The 16,682-nt window shown below is 46.7% G+C and overlaps 1 long non-coding RNA gene across 1 annotated transcript in view; it reads left to right on the top strand.

The window, feature by feature from the left end:
* The window catches only part of LOC138649703 (uncharacterized), a 54,231-nt gene extending 52,039 nt beyond the window's left edge, over nt 1-2,192 (top strand). The window contains exon 3 of the long non-coding RNA XR_011315348.1: nt 1,303-2,192. This is a non-coding gene — a long non-coding RNA (uncharacterized lncRNA). The remainder of the gene's footprint in view (nt 1-1,302) is intronic.
* Nucleotides 2,193-16,682: the final 14,490 nt, after the last annotated feature.

Genomic DNA, 16,682 nt, shown 5'->3' with positions numbered 1-16,682 from the left:
CTGATAGCGCTGACGAAGGCCTGCCAGATTGCTGAAGGCAAAACTGCGAACATATACACCGATTCAAGGTACTCGCATGGCATAGCACACTACTCTGGACCCGTCTGGACTGCAAGAGACATCACAGCAAGCAGAACAACCGTGAAGCATCATGGAGCCATCAAGGACCTGCTGGATGCACTCCAACTTCCCAAAAATGGTGGCAGTACTAAAAGTCAAAGCACATGGAAAATTGAGAGGCACGGGGTAACAACATGACGGATATAGCAGCCAAAGAAGCAGCCAAAGGAAGGCAAAATGGAGAAGTGGGAGAGGTCGTAGAGCCGGACGGCTACTACATGACGACTGAAGACAAGAAACCTGACCAGATGACGTCCTGGGATCTGCTCAAAAAGCTGCAAGAGCATGCCCCAAAAAAGGACAAGAAGGAATGCTGGATGCGGAAGGGAGCAACACATGAAGAAGGAAGGGTATACGCAATGGACTACAAACCCTGTTTATCCCGAAGCATGTATCCTATGGTGGTCCAGTGGGCACATGGGCCCACACACAGATCAAAGACACAGATGAATGATCTGATTGGTGCTTACTGGTTCGCTCCAGGGATCTCCACCCTAACAGCCAAGTTCACTAGCAGCTGTCTGAACTGCGGCAAATGCAACCCTGGAAGAATGGAGAAAGTTCCCACACATCATCTTACCAGCCCGCTGTACCCCTTCCAGAGGATCCAGATAGACCACATCCAGATGCCGCCAAGTGGAGGTTTTGAATATGCCCTTGTGGTCGTGGACGTGTTCTCAGGATGGCCAGAAGTTTTCCCAGTGAAGAACCAGTCAGCAAAGACTACTGCAAAGAGACTACCCTCAGAGATGAGATACGCAGATATGGGGTCCCAGAAGTGATAGGCAGTGACCAGGGACTCGCATTCACAGCAAATCTCACACGAGCGATCTGGTGAGCAGTAGGGTCAGACTTAGGCCTACGCACTTCCTACAATCCCCAGAGTAGCGAGAAAGTAGATAGACTGAAAGGGACACTTAAGAACAGGATGTTGAAAATTGCCCAAGAGACACGCAAACCATGGCATGAGACACTCCCAATCACACTACTTAGTGTAAGGCACACTTCCAGAGGCCCAGAAAAGCTGTCACCATATGAAATTTTGTTTGGGTCTAGTCCCAGATTAGGGGTATTCTTTCCCTCAGCAGCTGACTATGTAATATGATACTTTGTCTGCTTATGTAATTGAACTCACCAAGAAACTTGCTAATATCCATTCTCGAGTTTTTTCTTCATTGCCAGATCTAGATTCAGTGTCCGGTACGCACTCTTTGAAGCCAGGAGACTGGGTGTTGGTGAAAAAAGTTTGTAAGGAGAACACCACTCGATCCCAGATCTGATGGTCCTGTCCAAGTGCCGCTGATGACACCAACCTCTGTGAAGTTGGAGGTTCCATGCATCGCATTGCAAGAACGCTCCCCTACCAGAAGTTGACACCCAAGCCAGAACGATGTTGTGGATGCCCTGCCTGAACGAATAGATGACCTACCTGATAAAGAATACACTACACATGCTATTGACTAAGAGACTGATTGCAACTAACCCTCGTTAGGGACAGATCTCCTGACCGCCCATTTGCGAAAAGTCTGTACGGTGTAGGGCGTAGGCACTAGGCTTGCACCAGTTCACCGGCAGCACAAAAGAGTTGCAGCGCTTTGGGACAGGAGGCTAGGTTTAGGGCAAGTGATATCTAAGGGGGGCTTGTGATAGAAATATTTATATCATGTAGATCTCACTTGCATGTATACTCCTCTATAATCATATATACTCTTATAAACGCAAAAATATCTATATACACTATAATCAATTGCTTAAAATGGCTGACGTAAACTGATATAAGCCAGACAGACTGTTCGGTGATTTCCACCCGAAAAGCAGAAGAACTCCAGATGTATTAAGTGCTGATGAGATGTCTCAACTTTGTCCCAGATGCAGAGAACTTCATTTTAGTTGCTTAATCAGCAGTCATTTGTGCATTAATCACAATATTCCATATATATTCAGATAACCAATAAAAGAGGAGCTAGACAATATGTTAATTAACTAACCACCCCTAACCACTCCTTTCTATATGCATTTATAAAACTATGTATCAGGAAATAAAGTATCAGTATTGATGGAATGCTTTCCTGTCACAATGGTGTACAGACTCATTCTTGATAAGCGCTCAAAATACTCAGTCTTATTGGGAACGGCCGCAGCACACACAGGATAGATTTATCCAACCCAAATTTCCACATCAAAGTTATCTACGCTGTTTGATGCTGTCGGTTGAGTCGATGTATATAAAGCCCCATACACACTAGATGGTTGTCGGATGAATGATGGTTTGGTCCATGGCTATCTCCCCTGACTCCCTCATACACAGGGAAGCTCGGCATAGCCTAGCACTCCTCGGGCAGCGCCTTATCTCACGGAGGCTGGAAATAAGGCTTATCTTATCTCATCGGTGGCTGGAAATCCAACGTGCTGATCCTTATCTCCCCTGACACCATCTGCCAGTGAAGAGTTGGTAGGCCCCCATACACAATAGATTGGTGGTCAATCAGACCAATATGGATAGGCTTGGCAGACTTTAGTCAAATGTATATGAGGGTCTTGAAGTTGTCAATGTCACACTGTCGGCTGAGCTGCAACCAGGGGTGTAACTGTAATAGGTGTAGGGGTTGCAATCACATTCGGGCAATGAAGCCTAGGGGGCCCAAAAGACCCCTTTGACTCTTATGATGAGATTATTGCTACTAAAGACCTGCAATAGTTGGCACTCTTTTGGAGATTTTGCATTGGGAGCCTCTTCTAGCCACTAATACTGCACTGCTAGTTGCTCCTCCTAATGAGGTCCTGTCCAGGGATGCTATATGGCTAAGCCTTATTCTTCTTCAACAATGCGTGGCACGGTGTTGCCCAGGGCTAGTCAGCCCAAGTGAGCTGCATGGGTGCCCTGGCCCTAACTGACTCTACCAGGAAGTCCTTCCTGCCTTATCCCACTGTGCCCCTCCTATGTTAACTATTTACAGTGCTGTATCTGAAACTATAATGTACCCCATCTTGTGGATAAACTTGGGTACTACACTTTCCCTATGACAAACAATGAACATCTTCTTATACCAAACAGAAGTACACAAAGGTAAAGCATTACGTTTTACATAATTATTCGCTATAACTTATGGTACCCGGACAAACAGGAAATGCAAGGACATAGTTTACCCCCTTACAGGTGCATGCAGTGAAATAAATGGCTTTGAAATCCAGAAGGACCGGACACTTCAGGCTGGTGAGTGGAGCCACACCACAGATCCCTGCGCCTCATTAAAATAGTTCCCTATCCTCAGCTCCTAGCACAGCCATCAGACGATGGTGGTGACAAAAATATACCCCACTCACTTGTGATCACTAGTGGGACTGTCCCCAGCTCACTCTCACCCTTCCTGAACGTGGCACACCAGAGCAGCATCTGTTCCTACGATCTTAGCAGAAGGTCTAGTTTGTACCAGAGATTCTTTTGAGGGCCCTCTTTTTTTGGCCCATATACCTTTAATATCCATAAAGTAAGTACAGCCCCTGGGTCAGCATTTCTCCTACCTCATTACTGCCCCTGCTGCCATTTGAAGTGTTCTTCCTCTCTCTGAGGCTCTATGATACCTTGAACCAACATCAAACACTGCTTCTGAGCCTGCTGCTGATGTGAACTTTCTATCTGCTATTTCCAGATAGTGATTACTGCTTTTTTATAATGGCGCCTACCTACACGTCATTGGATAAATAACAGATAAAGCCCCCCCTCCATTGGGGCTCACCTTCTGTATTGCGGTTGACCCCGGCCCTACCTGGGATGTGTTTGTGCCTGTTTGTTGCTGAGCCCTAATCTATTGTTCATATTTAGTAAACAATTTGGAACTAATCCTACCTGTCTCTCTCTGATGTCTAAACCTATTATATAGACTATGTAAGCTGCTTCAGCTAAATCTCGGCTGTAGTGTCCTCTCTTTTACATGCATACCTTGTGACTACATGCTCCTCTCCATCTCCCATGGATACATTTGTGAACCCTAATAGCTCTAAATCTGTTAAAACCAGAGCTCAGGTTGCCAAAACTCCTCCTAAAACACCGGACTCTAATACTGCCAAGTCTGAGGAATCTCTGCAAGCCATTGCCGCTTCTACTACGATGAAACTCATGCCGGAGATTGACGCCAGACTTCAGTCTTTCCAATCCTCGCTGGAAACAATCACATCCCAGTTGACTAAACACACCAGTAAAACCTTAGCGGCAGAGCAGTGGATTTCCGATTTGGAGGATACTATACAATCCTACACTGCTCAAGTAAAGGACAGAGCCCATGCAATAAAGCAGCTCCAGGAAAAATTTGATGATTTGGAGAATCGGAGTCATCGAAACAATCTCCGGATCATTGGCATCCCTGAGTCAATTAAAGACCTTCATCACTTTACTTCCTCCTGGCTTCCGCGGGCACTCGATTTGTCTGACCTGCCTGGCTCCATGGTAGTGGAACGAGCCCACAGGACTGAACATGAGCTTTCTGATCCAAAACCCCGCCCATGCCCTGCTATTTTTAAGTTGCTCAACTACCAGGACTAAATGCCACTGCTTCGGGCGTTTGAAGTCGTCTCTTCGTCGAAGTATTAGTGTCACTCCCTTCTCATGTTTCAGGACTTCTCCGTTTTGGTGGCAGCCAAGTGCCATGCTTTCTCATCAATTTGTAGACTGTTACATGACAGGGGCACACGTTTTGCCCTTCTATACCCTGCAAGCTTCTAGGTGGTGCTTAAAGGAAAGCTGGTGTTTTTTTGGTTAATTTGGGTATTAAGGTTTGCCCATTTGTCTTTTTTTTTTTTTTACTATTTCTACTTTTTGGCCTCCATGTGGGATAGGCTAACATGGCTACCTTTGATGACATAGCTTCTCATATTAATATAGACTCTCTCAAACTGTTATCCTGGAATGCGTCTGGTCTTAATTCGCCAGTAAAGCGCAGAAAGGTATTAGACAATATTACCCGCCTATGCCCACATATTCTTTTTACAAGAAACTCACTGGCTTTGCATAGGTCACCCAGCACTCCATAATAGACATTATTTGGAGTGCTTGGAGGCTTCCTTTTCACGGAAACAGCATGGGGTGGCCACCATTTTGTTTCATAAGGACCTCGAATACTCCATACAAGATGTAGTGAGAGATAAGGCAGGACAAAATTTACTAGTCAGAGTCCTTATCAAACAGCGGGAATATTGCCTCATTAATGTTTATGCACCCCACACTGCCAATCTTTCCTTTTTTGCTAGACTCTTGGAAGTTGTTCATGGCTGGCATCCCACTAATATATTATTAGGTGGAGATTTAAATACCCTTTATGACATCTTCCTCTGCCAGTATCTCATTCAACTGGAGCGATTTCTACCTTACTAGACAGGCTTGATCTAGTTGATGCTTGGAGATGCTGCCACCCTACGGAGAGAGAATACACCTTTTATTCTAGAGTACATGACATTCATACTCGTATTGATTATTGGTTAAGCTCTGCCCCTCTTCTTTCAGTCTTAAAAACAGTTGATATCCTCCCATCGGTTATTTCGGACCACTCCTCACTAGAACTGTAGCTTTGCGTTGGCATTTTCCCTCATAGCTTTACACTTCAGGTGACCTCAAACACTATATGAGTGGTTGGTGGGAGACTTTCATGGAGGATAACCTGGAACACCTAGACGATATCAACCTATTCTGGGCCACTGTAAAGATGTGCTTAGAGGACATATTATCTCCTTTGTGTCCAGAAAAAAAAAAAGAAATTGTTGTCCTCCCTGCGGCCTCTCTTAGACCGACTTACTCAATCATATAGAGATTTTAAATGACATAATACTCCCTCCTTCAGAGAGGCTTACCTTACGGCTAAACAAAACAAACATCCTATTGCATGAACAGGCACACAATCAGTTAGCTCATCAACGCAACCGATATTTTCAGTGGGGTAATAAACCAGGCCATCTTTTGGCATTCCTAATGAATCCATTCAAAGCAGCTACTAGAGTCTCTAATATTGCATTACTCGATGGCTCGATCACCCGTGACCCGACTAAAATCTGTGCGGTTTTTAGAGATTTTTATGCAGACCTTTATGGCCCATCCCTAGACTCCCAGGAGGATGGATACAAATTTTTACATAAGATTGATCCGCCAAAACTTTCCACTTCCCAAAGGGAAATTTTAAATCAGCCGATCTCTCCTGTGGAGGTGGGATCAGTCATCAAGTCTTCTAAGTTGCTTAAAGCACCTGGCCCGGATGGGTTTTCGGTTGAATTCTATAAAATGTTACAACCTTTACACACTCCCCCACCTTGCTTCTCTTTTTATTCATATTATTGACTCGAGTTCTATGCCTGACCGATTCAACGAAGCTTGTTCATCTTTGTTGTTAAAGCCAGGCAAGGACCCGCTTCTCCCTGCATCGTATCGTCCTATCTCTTTCATAAATGTTGATTTTAAATTGCTTACCAAAATCATGGCTAATTGACTTCAGTCTATACTTCCTGATATTCTCACCTCATCTCAAACGGGTTTTGTCCATGGTCGGTCTATCACTTATAATATTAGAACGTCATTGTCTTGATGCTAATAAAGCCTTTGATTGTCTTGGTCTCACCTCATTCGAACCCTTAAGTATAGATTGTTTGGCTTTACCTTTTTCAACTTTGTAAGGACAATTTATACCAACCCCCAATCTTCAATTTGGCTTAATGGTATTCAAATCAACCTCTTTTTCCATCTTCGGGGGTATGAGGCAAGGATGTCCCTTGTCACCTCTGTTATTTAATATTTCCCTGGACCCTTTGCTGAGATACCTGGAGATGATCCCTTCCTTTGGGGGCATTAGGATTGGTCGCCATACGCTTAAAACAATGGCACTTGCTGATGATATTTTACTCATGATAGCCAACCTTAAGGAATCCATTCCTTCTATAATGGATGCCTTTAACGAGTTTGGAGCAGTTTCGGGATTTCGCATAAATTATGACAAATCTCATTCTTTGGCTATCTTCCAAACTACTCAGAAATGGTGCCCATTCCCTTTCCCCTTTCAGAGGAGGAGGGACTCCCTGCATTATCTTGGAATCTACCTACCCTCAAACCCCATGATGTTTATAAACTGAATGTTCGATCCCTCATTTCTGCGGTTGTACAGGAAATACAATCCTGGAAATCCCTTAAACTGTCCTTTGCGGGCAAGACCCATCCGATTAAAATTATCTCTTTCCCTAAAATACTTTTTCCCTTACAGACGCTGCCGGTTCTATTATCTAAAACTGATGACAGGTTTTTAACAAAAGTCCTTCCATCAATTTATTTGAGGCTCAAATTGGGGCTCTAGAATTAGTATTTTTAAGCTGCAACAAACTAAATCCTTAGGTGGCCCTAATCTCCCTAATGTACGTCTATATAGGATAGCGGCTGTCTTCCGCCACTCCCTGGACTGGATCTACGCCTTCACCTGCTTCACCAATACTCCAATAGATGAGGCGATGTGTAGATTAGGCTCCCTGCTCTGCTCCACCTACGATAAGCCGAGGTCCCAGTGGACATTAGGGATAACCCTCTACTGTGGTCAGTAATCTTGGGATGGCGCTATGCCAGACGAATTAGTGGACTTGACCCCCATATTTCGGTGTTTCTTCCTTTCCGAGGCAATCCCTCCTTTCTACAGGGCAGGCCACCTCCCATCTATCGTGTGCTTGGGAACAATGAATGTAGGCTGGTTTGTGACATGTTAGCGGACAATCAATGTCCTCTTACTTTGGAAGACACTGTCTTGAAATACCCAATGCTGGCGAGAGATAACTTTACTATTACTCAAGTTAGACTTTATGTAGGCTTGGTACTGCGGGATATACCGGACAACTTTAGAGTGCACCCTCTAAACTTAATCTCCATTAAACCCCACGTGGGGAATTACTCTGAGTTTTATATACAAATCACTGAAACCTTCCATACAGTGGTCAGACTCTTCACTGGGCCCAGGGAGATTGTATCAACACAAAATCCTCTAAACTGCATGCTCGCAAACGCCAGAAGCCTAACAAACAAAATGGAAGAACTAGAAGCAGAAATATCTACAGGTAACTACGACATAGTGGGAATAACCGAGACATGGTTAGATGAAAGCTATGTCTGGGCAGTTAACTTACAGGGTTAATCTGTTAAGAAAGGATCATAAAAATCGGAGAGGAGGAGGGGTTTGTCTTTATGTAAAGTCTTGTCTAAAGTCCACTTTAAGGGAGGATATTAGTGAAGGGAATGAGAATGTCGAGTCCATATGGGTCGAAATACATGGAGGGAAAAATAGTAACAAAATTCTCATTGGGGTCTGTTACAAACCCCCAACTATAACAGAAATCATGGAAAGTCTACTACTAAGGCAGATAGATGAAGCTGCAACCCATAATGACGTCCTGGTTATGGGGGACTTTAACTACCTGGATCTTAACTGGGAAACAGAGACCTGCGAAACCCATAAAGGCAACAGGTTTCTGCTAATAACTAAGAAAAATTATCTTTCATAATTGGTGCAGAATCCAACCAGAGGAGCAGCACTTTTAGACCCAATATTATCTAATAGACCTGACAGAATAACAAATCTGCAGGTCATCGGGCATTTAGGAAATAGCGACCACAATATTGTACAGTTTCACTTGTCTTTCTCTAGGGGAACTTGACAGGGAGTCACAAAAACACTGAACTTTAGGAAGGCAAAGTTTGACCAGCTTAAAGATGCCCTTAATCTGGTTGACTGGGACAATGTCCTCAGAAATAATACAGCTAATAAATGGGAATTGTTTAAGAACATCCTAAATAGGCACTGTAAGCGGTTTATACCTTGTGGGAATAAAAGGACAAGAAATAGGAAAACCCCAATGTGGCTAAACAAAGAAATAAGACAGGCAATTAACAGTAAAAAGAAAGCATTTAAAACTACTAAAGCAGGATGGCACCATTGAAGCTCTAAAAAAAAACTATATGGAGAAAAATACTTTATCTAAAAATGAATTAAAGCTGCCAAAAAGGAAACCGAGAAGCACATTGCTAAGTAGAGTAAACTAATCCCAAACTGTTCTTCAACTATATCAATAGTAAAAGAATCATAAGTGAAAGTGTAGGCCCCTTAAAAAATTGTAAGGAAAGAATGGTTGTAGATGACGAGGAAAAAGCTAATAGATTAAACACCTTCTTCTCCACGGTATTCGGGGTGGAAAATGTAATGCTAAGAGACAAATAAAACCCTATATTAAGGATCACCAATCTAACCCAAGAAGAGATGCGAAACCGGTTAAATAAGATTAAAATAGATACATCTCCAGGTCCGAATGGCATTCACCCACGAGTACTAAGACAACTAAGTAATGTAATAGACAAACCATTGTTTCTTATATTTAGGGACTCTATAGCGACGGGGTCTGTTCCACAGGACTGATGCATAGCAAATGTGGTACCAATATTCAAAAAGGGCTCTAAAAGCATACCTGGAAATTATAGGCCAGTAAGTCTAACCTCTATTGTTGGTAAAACATTTGAAGGGTTTCTGAGGGATGTTATTCTGGATTATCTTAATGAGAATAACTTTGTAAAAACAAAACAATAGTGCCCTAAAACACAACTATCATCTAGGGTATAATGCTTATAGCATCACGTTGGAGTAGCATCACGTTGGAGTCACAAGAACTCTTTGTGGCTTTCATCTCTGTGAAATGACGTCATTTCACTTGGCACCGACCACAAAACTGACGTCATTGCCAGGTGCCCAAATGCCGAGATCAGCTGCCAGAATATTCACTGCTCTCCACGCCCGGGACTATGGGAGTGGAGAGCAGAGAATATTCATTTTCTTTAACAGCAGGAATCAGTTCCCCCCACATCCAGACTATAAGACACCCCCCCCCCAACTTTCTTCAAATTTTGGAGGAAAAAAGTGTGTCTTATAGTCCGAAAAATACGGTATATGATTTGAGTAGAGGTTTTGGAGTATGAGGAGGGTGATGGAAAAGTAATAAACCAATGATGTCTTTGTGTTACATTTTGCAGGGCAGAGATTGCAGACTTCTGCAGCTTTTCCCCCATTTACTACATATCTGCATCCCAAATACGTATTATACATTTATATTGCAATTCTGCAGTGGAAAAACACATTTAATATACAGACTACTTAATAAAAACATTAAAAAAAACTTTTTTTGATAATCAAAGGAACTCCTTCACGACGGGGCCAATTTTCGCTTTTTTGCCTCCACTTCTTCCTAGACCCATAACTCTTAAAAAAATGTTTTTGTCCACATAGCCATATGAGGGTTTATTTTTTTTTTTTATAAACAAGTTGTAATTTTGAATGACACCATTCATTTTACCACATAGTGTACTGGAAAAATGAAAAAAAAAAATCCAAGTGGAGAGAGATTGTGAGAAAAACAGGATTTTTGGTTGCTTACCGTAAAATCTGTTTTCGGAGCCTCCATTGGGGGACACAGGAACCATGGGTGTATGCTGCTGCCACTAGGAGGCCGAAACTCTGCACAAAAAAAGTTAGCTCCTCCTCTGCAGTGTACACCCTACCGACTGGCATTATGCACTTCAGTTAGTGAGAAAGCAGTAGGAGAAAATCAATAAGGTTGAAACATAACCACAAACATGAGAACTGGAAACGTGAGAACAGTCCTAGAACACAGAACAACAGAAACTGAATAACATGGGAGGGTGCTGTGTCCCCCAATGGAGGCTCCGAGAAACAGATTTTACGGTAAGCAACCAAAAATCATGTTTTCTCTATCGCCTCTCATTGGGGGACACTGGAACCATGGGATGTCCCAAAGCAGTCCCTGGGGTGGGAAAAACAGACTTCCATCAGGTCAGAGGACTCACCACTGCAAGATCCTTCTACATAGGCTGGCGTCCGCCGAAGTGTTGGTATAGACCTTGTAAAATTTGGTGAACGTGTGAATGGAAGACCAGGTTGCAGCTTTGCAAAGCTGTAGGGCGGAAGCCCTGTGGTGTACCGCCTAGAAAGCGCTGACCGCCCAGGTAGAGTGAGCCTTTATCCCAGGAGGGGGCACTCTGTTTTCGACCCGGTAAGCCACCAAAATTGCCGATCTGATCCAGCGAGCAATAGTCGCCTTGGAAGCCGGCAGGCCTCTATGCGTGCCATCAGGAATGACGAAAAGAGAATCCATCTTCTGGAAAACAGCCATTCTAGCCAGGTAGATCCTCACTGCCCTGACGAGGTCCAGCTTGTTGAACGATCGCTCCAGAGGATGAGTCGGAGCTGGACAAAAGGAAAGTAGAACAATGTCCTCGTTGAGGTGGAAGGTGGAAACCACCTTAGGAAGGAAGGCTGAGGCCTGAGGACCACCTTGCTCTGGTGGATAACCAAGAAAGGTCGGCAAGAAAAGGGCCGCCAACTCGGAAACGTGGCGGATACAAATGATGGCCACAAGAAAAGCCTCCTTCCAAGATAGAACTGACAGGGAAACCTCCCTGAGAGGCTCAAAGGGGAACCCCTCAGAATATCTAGCACATGATTTAAATCCCATGAATCCATAGGGGCCCTGTACGGAGGGACAGCATGGGCTACTCCTTGAAGGAAGGTCTTAACCTGTGGCCGAGAAGATAACGTCTTCTGAAAAAGAATAGAGAGCGCAGAAACCTAGCTCTTTAGGGAACGAAGAGCAAGGCCCGAATCCAGTCCTGCCTGAAGGAAGGCCAAAATGTAAGGCAGGGAAAAGGACATAGGTGAAACACGGTTGGACTCGCACCAACGGAAGTAAGCCTTCCAGCTACGATAGTAGATCCTGGAAGACTGCTTCCTAGCCTGGATCATGGTGTGAATCACCCGGTCCGAAAGGCCGGATGCTCTTAGAAATGCGGTCTCAAAAGCCATGCCTTTAAACTGAGCAACCGAGAATTCGGGTGGCAGATCAGACCCTGAGACAGCAGATCGGGAGAAGATTGACGATCTCCGCAAACCAAGTTCTCCTGGGCCAATCCGGGGCGATCAGAATGACCAGCACCCCCTCCGCCTTGATCTTTTTCAACAGCTTGGGAAGCAAGGGAAGGGGTGGGAACAGATAGGGGAGCACAAACTGCGACCAAAGAATGGCCAGAGCGTCGACGCCCACTGCGAGAGGGTCGCGAGACCTGGAGACAAACTGAGGAACCTTTCTGTTCATTCGGGACGCGAGTCCCCCATCGAAGACAAATCTGATGGAAAACCTCCTGATGCAAGGACCATTCCCCTGCCACAAGGCCCTCGCGGCTGAGGAAGTCGGCGGCCCAATTGTCCACGCCGGGGATATGCACCGCGGATATCACCGGAACCGTTGCCTCTGCCCAGAGGAGGATCTTGGATACCTCAGCCAAGGACTGCCGAGTCCCCCCCTGATGGTTGACATATGAAACCGCTGTGGCATTGTCTGTCTGGATTCGGATAAGTAGAACCCTGAGAATCCTTTCCCAGTGACGAAGGGAGAGATAGATGGCCCGAATCTCGAAGACGTTGATCGGCAGAGAAGACTCCTGCGCTGACCAACGACCCTGAACAGTCAGGTGGCGAAACCCCGCGCCCCAGCTGAGCAGGCTGGCTTCTGTTGTCACCACCTGCCAGTGAACTGGAAGGAAGGACCTGCCCTGGGAGATGAGAGGTGACGTCAGCCACCAGTTGAGGGACTGTTTGACCCGAGGAGAGTCGGATCGGACGATCCAGGGACAAGACAGACCTGTAACTGTGACAGGATGGCCTGCTGAAGAGGTCGTGAGTGAAATTGGGCGAAGGGAATCGCTTCCAATGTTGTTACCATCCTCCCCAGAACCTTCATGGCCGATCGGAAGGAGGAAAGCCGAGGACCCTGGAGCAAGCGTACGTCCCGACGAAGGATGGATCTCTTGTCCTCGGGAAGGAAGACTTTGGTCTGACGAGCGTCGAAGAGCATGCCCAGAAAAATGAGGCACTGGGAAGGAACAAGACAGGATTTCTTCTTGTTGACAAGCCACCCGAAATGGGCTAGAGTGTCGAGGACGATGGACAGGCTCTCGTGAGCCTGAGAAAAGAACGGAGCCTTGATGAGGATGTCGTCGAGGTAAGGATAAAGTACCAGTCCCCTGACCCTCAAGATGGCTATCAGCGCCGCCATGATCTTCGTGAAAACCCTGGGAGCGGTTGCGAGACCAAACGGCAGGGCGACGAACTGAAAATGGTCCTAGAGCACTGCAAAGCGCAGGAATCGGTGATGTCCCGGGAATATCTGGACATGGAGGTAGGCATCCTGAATATCTATGGAACATAGAAATTCTTGAGCCTCCATGGAAGCAATTACTGAACGAAGGGATTCCATCCTGAAGTGTCTCAGACAAACTCTCTTGTTCAGCAATTTGAGATCCAGAATGGGACGAACCTTGCCTTCTTTTTTTCGGCACCACAAAAAGATTGGAATAGAAACCTGTGAACTGTTCTTTTTCTGGGATGGGAACGATTACCCCGGCTTTGAGGAGAGAAGCGATGGCTGCGAAGAAATCTGGAACTAGAGCAAGGTTTCTTGGAGGTCGGGATTCAAAGAAACAATCCCTGGGTCGTGAAACGAACTCTATTTTGTATCCCGAGGATACAACTTCCCTGACCCATGTTTCCTCTACTGAGGAGATCCAGACATCCCTGAGGAAGAGGAGACGGCCGCCCAGCCTGGGAAGTGGGCTGGGGTCTTGCCGTGAGTCATGCTGAGGTGGATCTTCCAGTCCTAGACCTGGAGGATCTACCCTGGGAGTAGCGAGAGCGCCAGGAAGGAGTGGGTCTAAAGGATACAGTCTTCATCTCTTGACGTGCCTGTGGCTTCTGTTGCTGCTGGGAAAAGGAGTTTGAGGCCGCTAAGCGACAAAAAGGCCAAAAGGACCGAAATTGTCATCTAGGAGGAGGGCGACGAGGTTTAGACTGGGGAAGAAGAGAACTTGTGCCCCCGGTGGCGTCCATAATGATTTGGTCCAGCTTAGAACCAAACAGACGTGAACCTTGAAAAGGCAGGCCGGTAAGGGACTTTTTAGAAGACAAATCTGCCTGCCAGGCCTTGAGCCAAACGGTCGGGCGGATGGCAACAGCATTGCTGGACGCCTGAGCCGCACAAGACGCGGCATCCAGGGAGGTGGAGACCAGGTATTCACCCGCGTGAGAAATCAGGTTGGCAAGCTCCACCAGCTGTCCAGGTGAAGCCCTGTCCAGGTGAAGCCCCATCCAGGAGGCCCCGACGGAGTTGTTTGGCCCATTTGGATATGGATTTTGAAACCCAAATGGAAGCAACAGCCGGGCATAGAGTAGCTGCAGCTGCTTCAAAGGCTGACTTCGCAAAGGATTCTATGACTATCGTTAGAATCCTTCAGAGATGCTCCGCTGGACAGTGGAAGGACCGTGTTGGTGGACAGCCTGGAAACTTGAGGATCCACCGAGGGAGAATCAGTCCAATTGGCGGTAAGTTCTGGAGAAAAGGGATATAAAACGCCAAGACGATTTCTCCTCTGAAAACGTCTGGTCAGATTCTCTCTTTCTCTGGTCATGATCTCCTCGAACTCAGGGTGAGTAGCGAAAAACTTGGAAGGTGGTTGAGCCCGTCTAAACGAAACTGCCTGCTCTGCGGGTTCCATAGAGGAATCCTTGACACCACAGGTCTGATTTAATCGCTCCAATGAGATTCTGAACCATATCCCTCATGGTAGCGATTTGGTTAGAATCCAGCTCCGAAATATCCTCCGAGGGCGTGCAGCGCCCCAGAGTCCTGGTTGTTGCAGTAATGTCGCTCTTCCACCATGGGGAGTGATGTTACGTCTGATGGCACCAAAGGAGTTCACCTTTCCAGGTATCACCGCCACATACACATTTCACACTCCAGTCCACCAGGGGGAGCTAAGGGTTCTATCTACTAGGCCACTCCTCACATAGGGTAAAACTGATGGGTTGGTTAGGAAGTTAGTCAGAGTTAGAAGGAGTCGGAGGAGAGGAGAGTTCCTGGCTGGGGACCGACGAGGAAAGATCTCCCGGGCGAACTGGCTGGGGTGATCCCTGGTCAGATCCAGACTGAATCTGAGGAAGAAGGAAAGAGGGATACGGAGCTGCGCCTGCAACCCATGCGGCAGCATCCTAAGCATGGACGAGAAAGGAAATGTGCTGTAGTGAGTGAGCAAAGAAGTCATAGCAACAGGAGTGAAACATCGGTGGGAGACCAGCTAGAGGCAGGCTGCCTCCCTCCGAAGCGCAGACCCGGTGGCCAGAACACCGAGGGAGTAATAGACTCTACGCTTTACTTCAGAGACTGGCAGGGCAGTGAATTCCAAGTTGGCTGTCCGACCTAAACACCTAAGCAGACATGATAGCAATTGCGGAGGAGGGGCGTCACTAGGGTCCCTATAAAATAGCCTCAGGCCATCACCGTCATACGGGTTTGTCCTATCCATCTGGGGGACAGAGACAGAGAAGTAACAACAGTGAGGACCTTATGGTAGCTAATGCAAGTAGGGACCTACTACGTTACTGTGCGCAAGGGGAAGGCTACTGATTTCCACCTGGATAAGGGGACTCTGGAATTGCCATCAGACCGGCCGGACTCTGCCTACCCGGTCATCTGGCACTCTGGACTGTGGATGCTTAAGCCTTCAGTAAAGGTAAAGAGACTGCACCCATTGTGTCCTCATCATTTGCAGCGCCTTACATCAATCACCATTACCATCTACACTTCTGGGAAGCCCTGGGGACATACTTCACCTGTGGGAAGGTACACCATCTAGCTGCCATAACATCACCCCAGTGGACCCCTAAGCAGCATCGGTCATCCTGACCGAATACCACAGGTGGTGTCACGAACACTACTGTTATCTATTGACTCTGCCTTTTATTGGGCGCCCCTCATAGGGCCACGTTCCGGGTCGGGCCACTGTGACATCCCCGTCGAGGGAACTGAAGGACCCGGTACAGAGTACCCCATTGGCTTTACGTGGGGGCGATCCAGGCGCATAAGAGAACGCCACGCCTGACTCAGGGGAGGACCGGGAGGAAGCCGACCGCAGAGAAGGACTGTGGGGAGAGATGGAACGAGAAGCGGACTCAGACCGGCGTTCATGTCTGGACCTTTTGCTGCTTATAATGGAGGGCACGGACGGAGGCTCCTGCGACCCGCTGGTTACTGCGGGAGCCTGCAGGGGAAATCGATCAAGCACGGACACCAGAGTTTGAGGCACCTGACTTAGATCCGCTACCGATTGTGACAGAGAGGAAGTATCACTCTCAAGCGGAGCAGCCGGGGGATCCCGGGAGGTGGGAACAATCGGGTTGCTGCAGGCCTGACAGAGTGGAGAGGACTGACCTGAGGGAAGTTTGCAGTTACAAGACGAACATGCAGAGGCAAGGGTAAGTCTGCAGTGCAGAGCTACTCACGGCAGACAAAAACGGATTCCAGGTGGAGGAAGCTGTCCGGCTTGCGGGTAGACCTCCGGAGAAGTAGCCCTTTAGGCAGGAAGGCAATGTGAGCTCCTGCCGCAATCCAAGAAGTGGGAACATGCAGATGGTGGCCAATGAGGACGCCAGAATGCGCGC

Source organism: Ranitomeya imitator, chromosome 9 (assembly GCF_032444005.1).
Source record: "Ranitomeya imitator isolate aRanImi1 chromosome 9, aRanImi1.pri, whole genome shotgun sequence".
Lineage (NCBI taxonomy): Eukaryota > Metazoa > Chordata > Amphibia > Anura > Dendrobatidae > Ranitomeya > Ranitomeya imitator.
The sequence above is the reverse complement of the archived record's forward strand: the minus strand, read 5'-3'. Positions and strand labels throughout refer to the sequence as shown.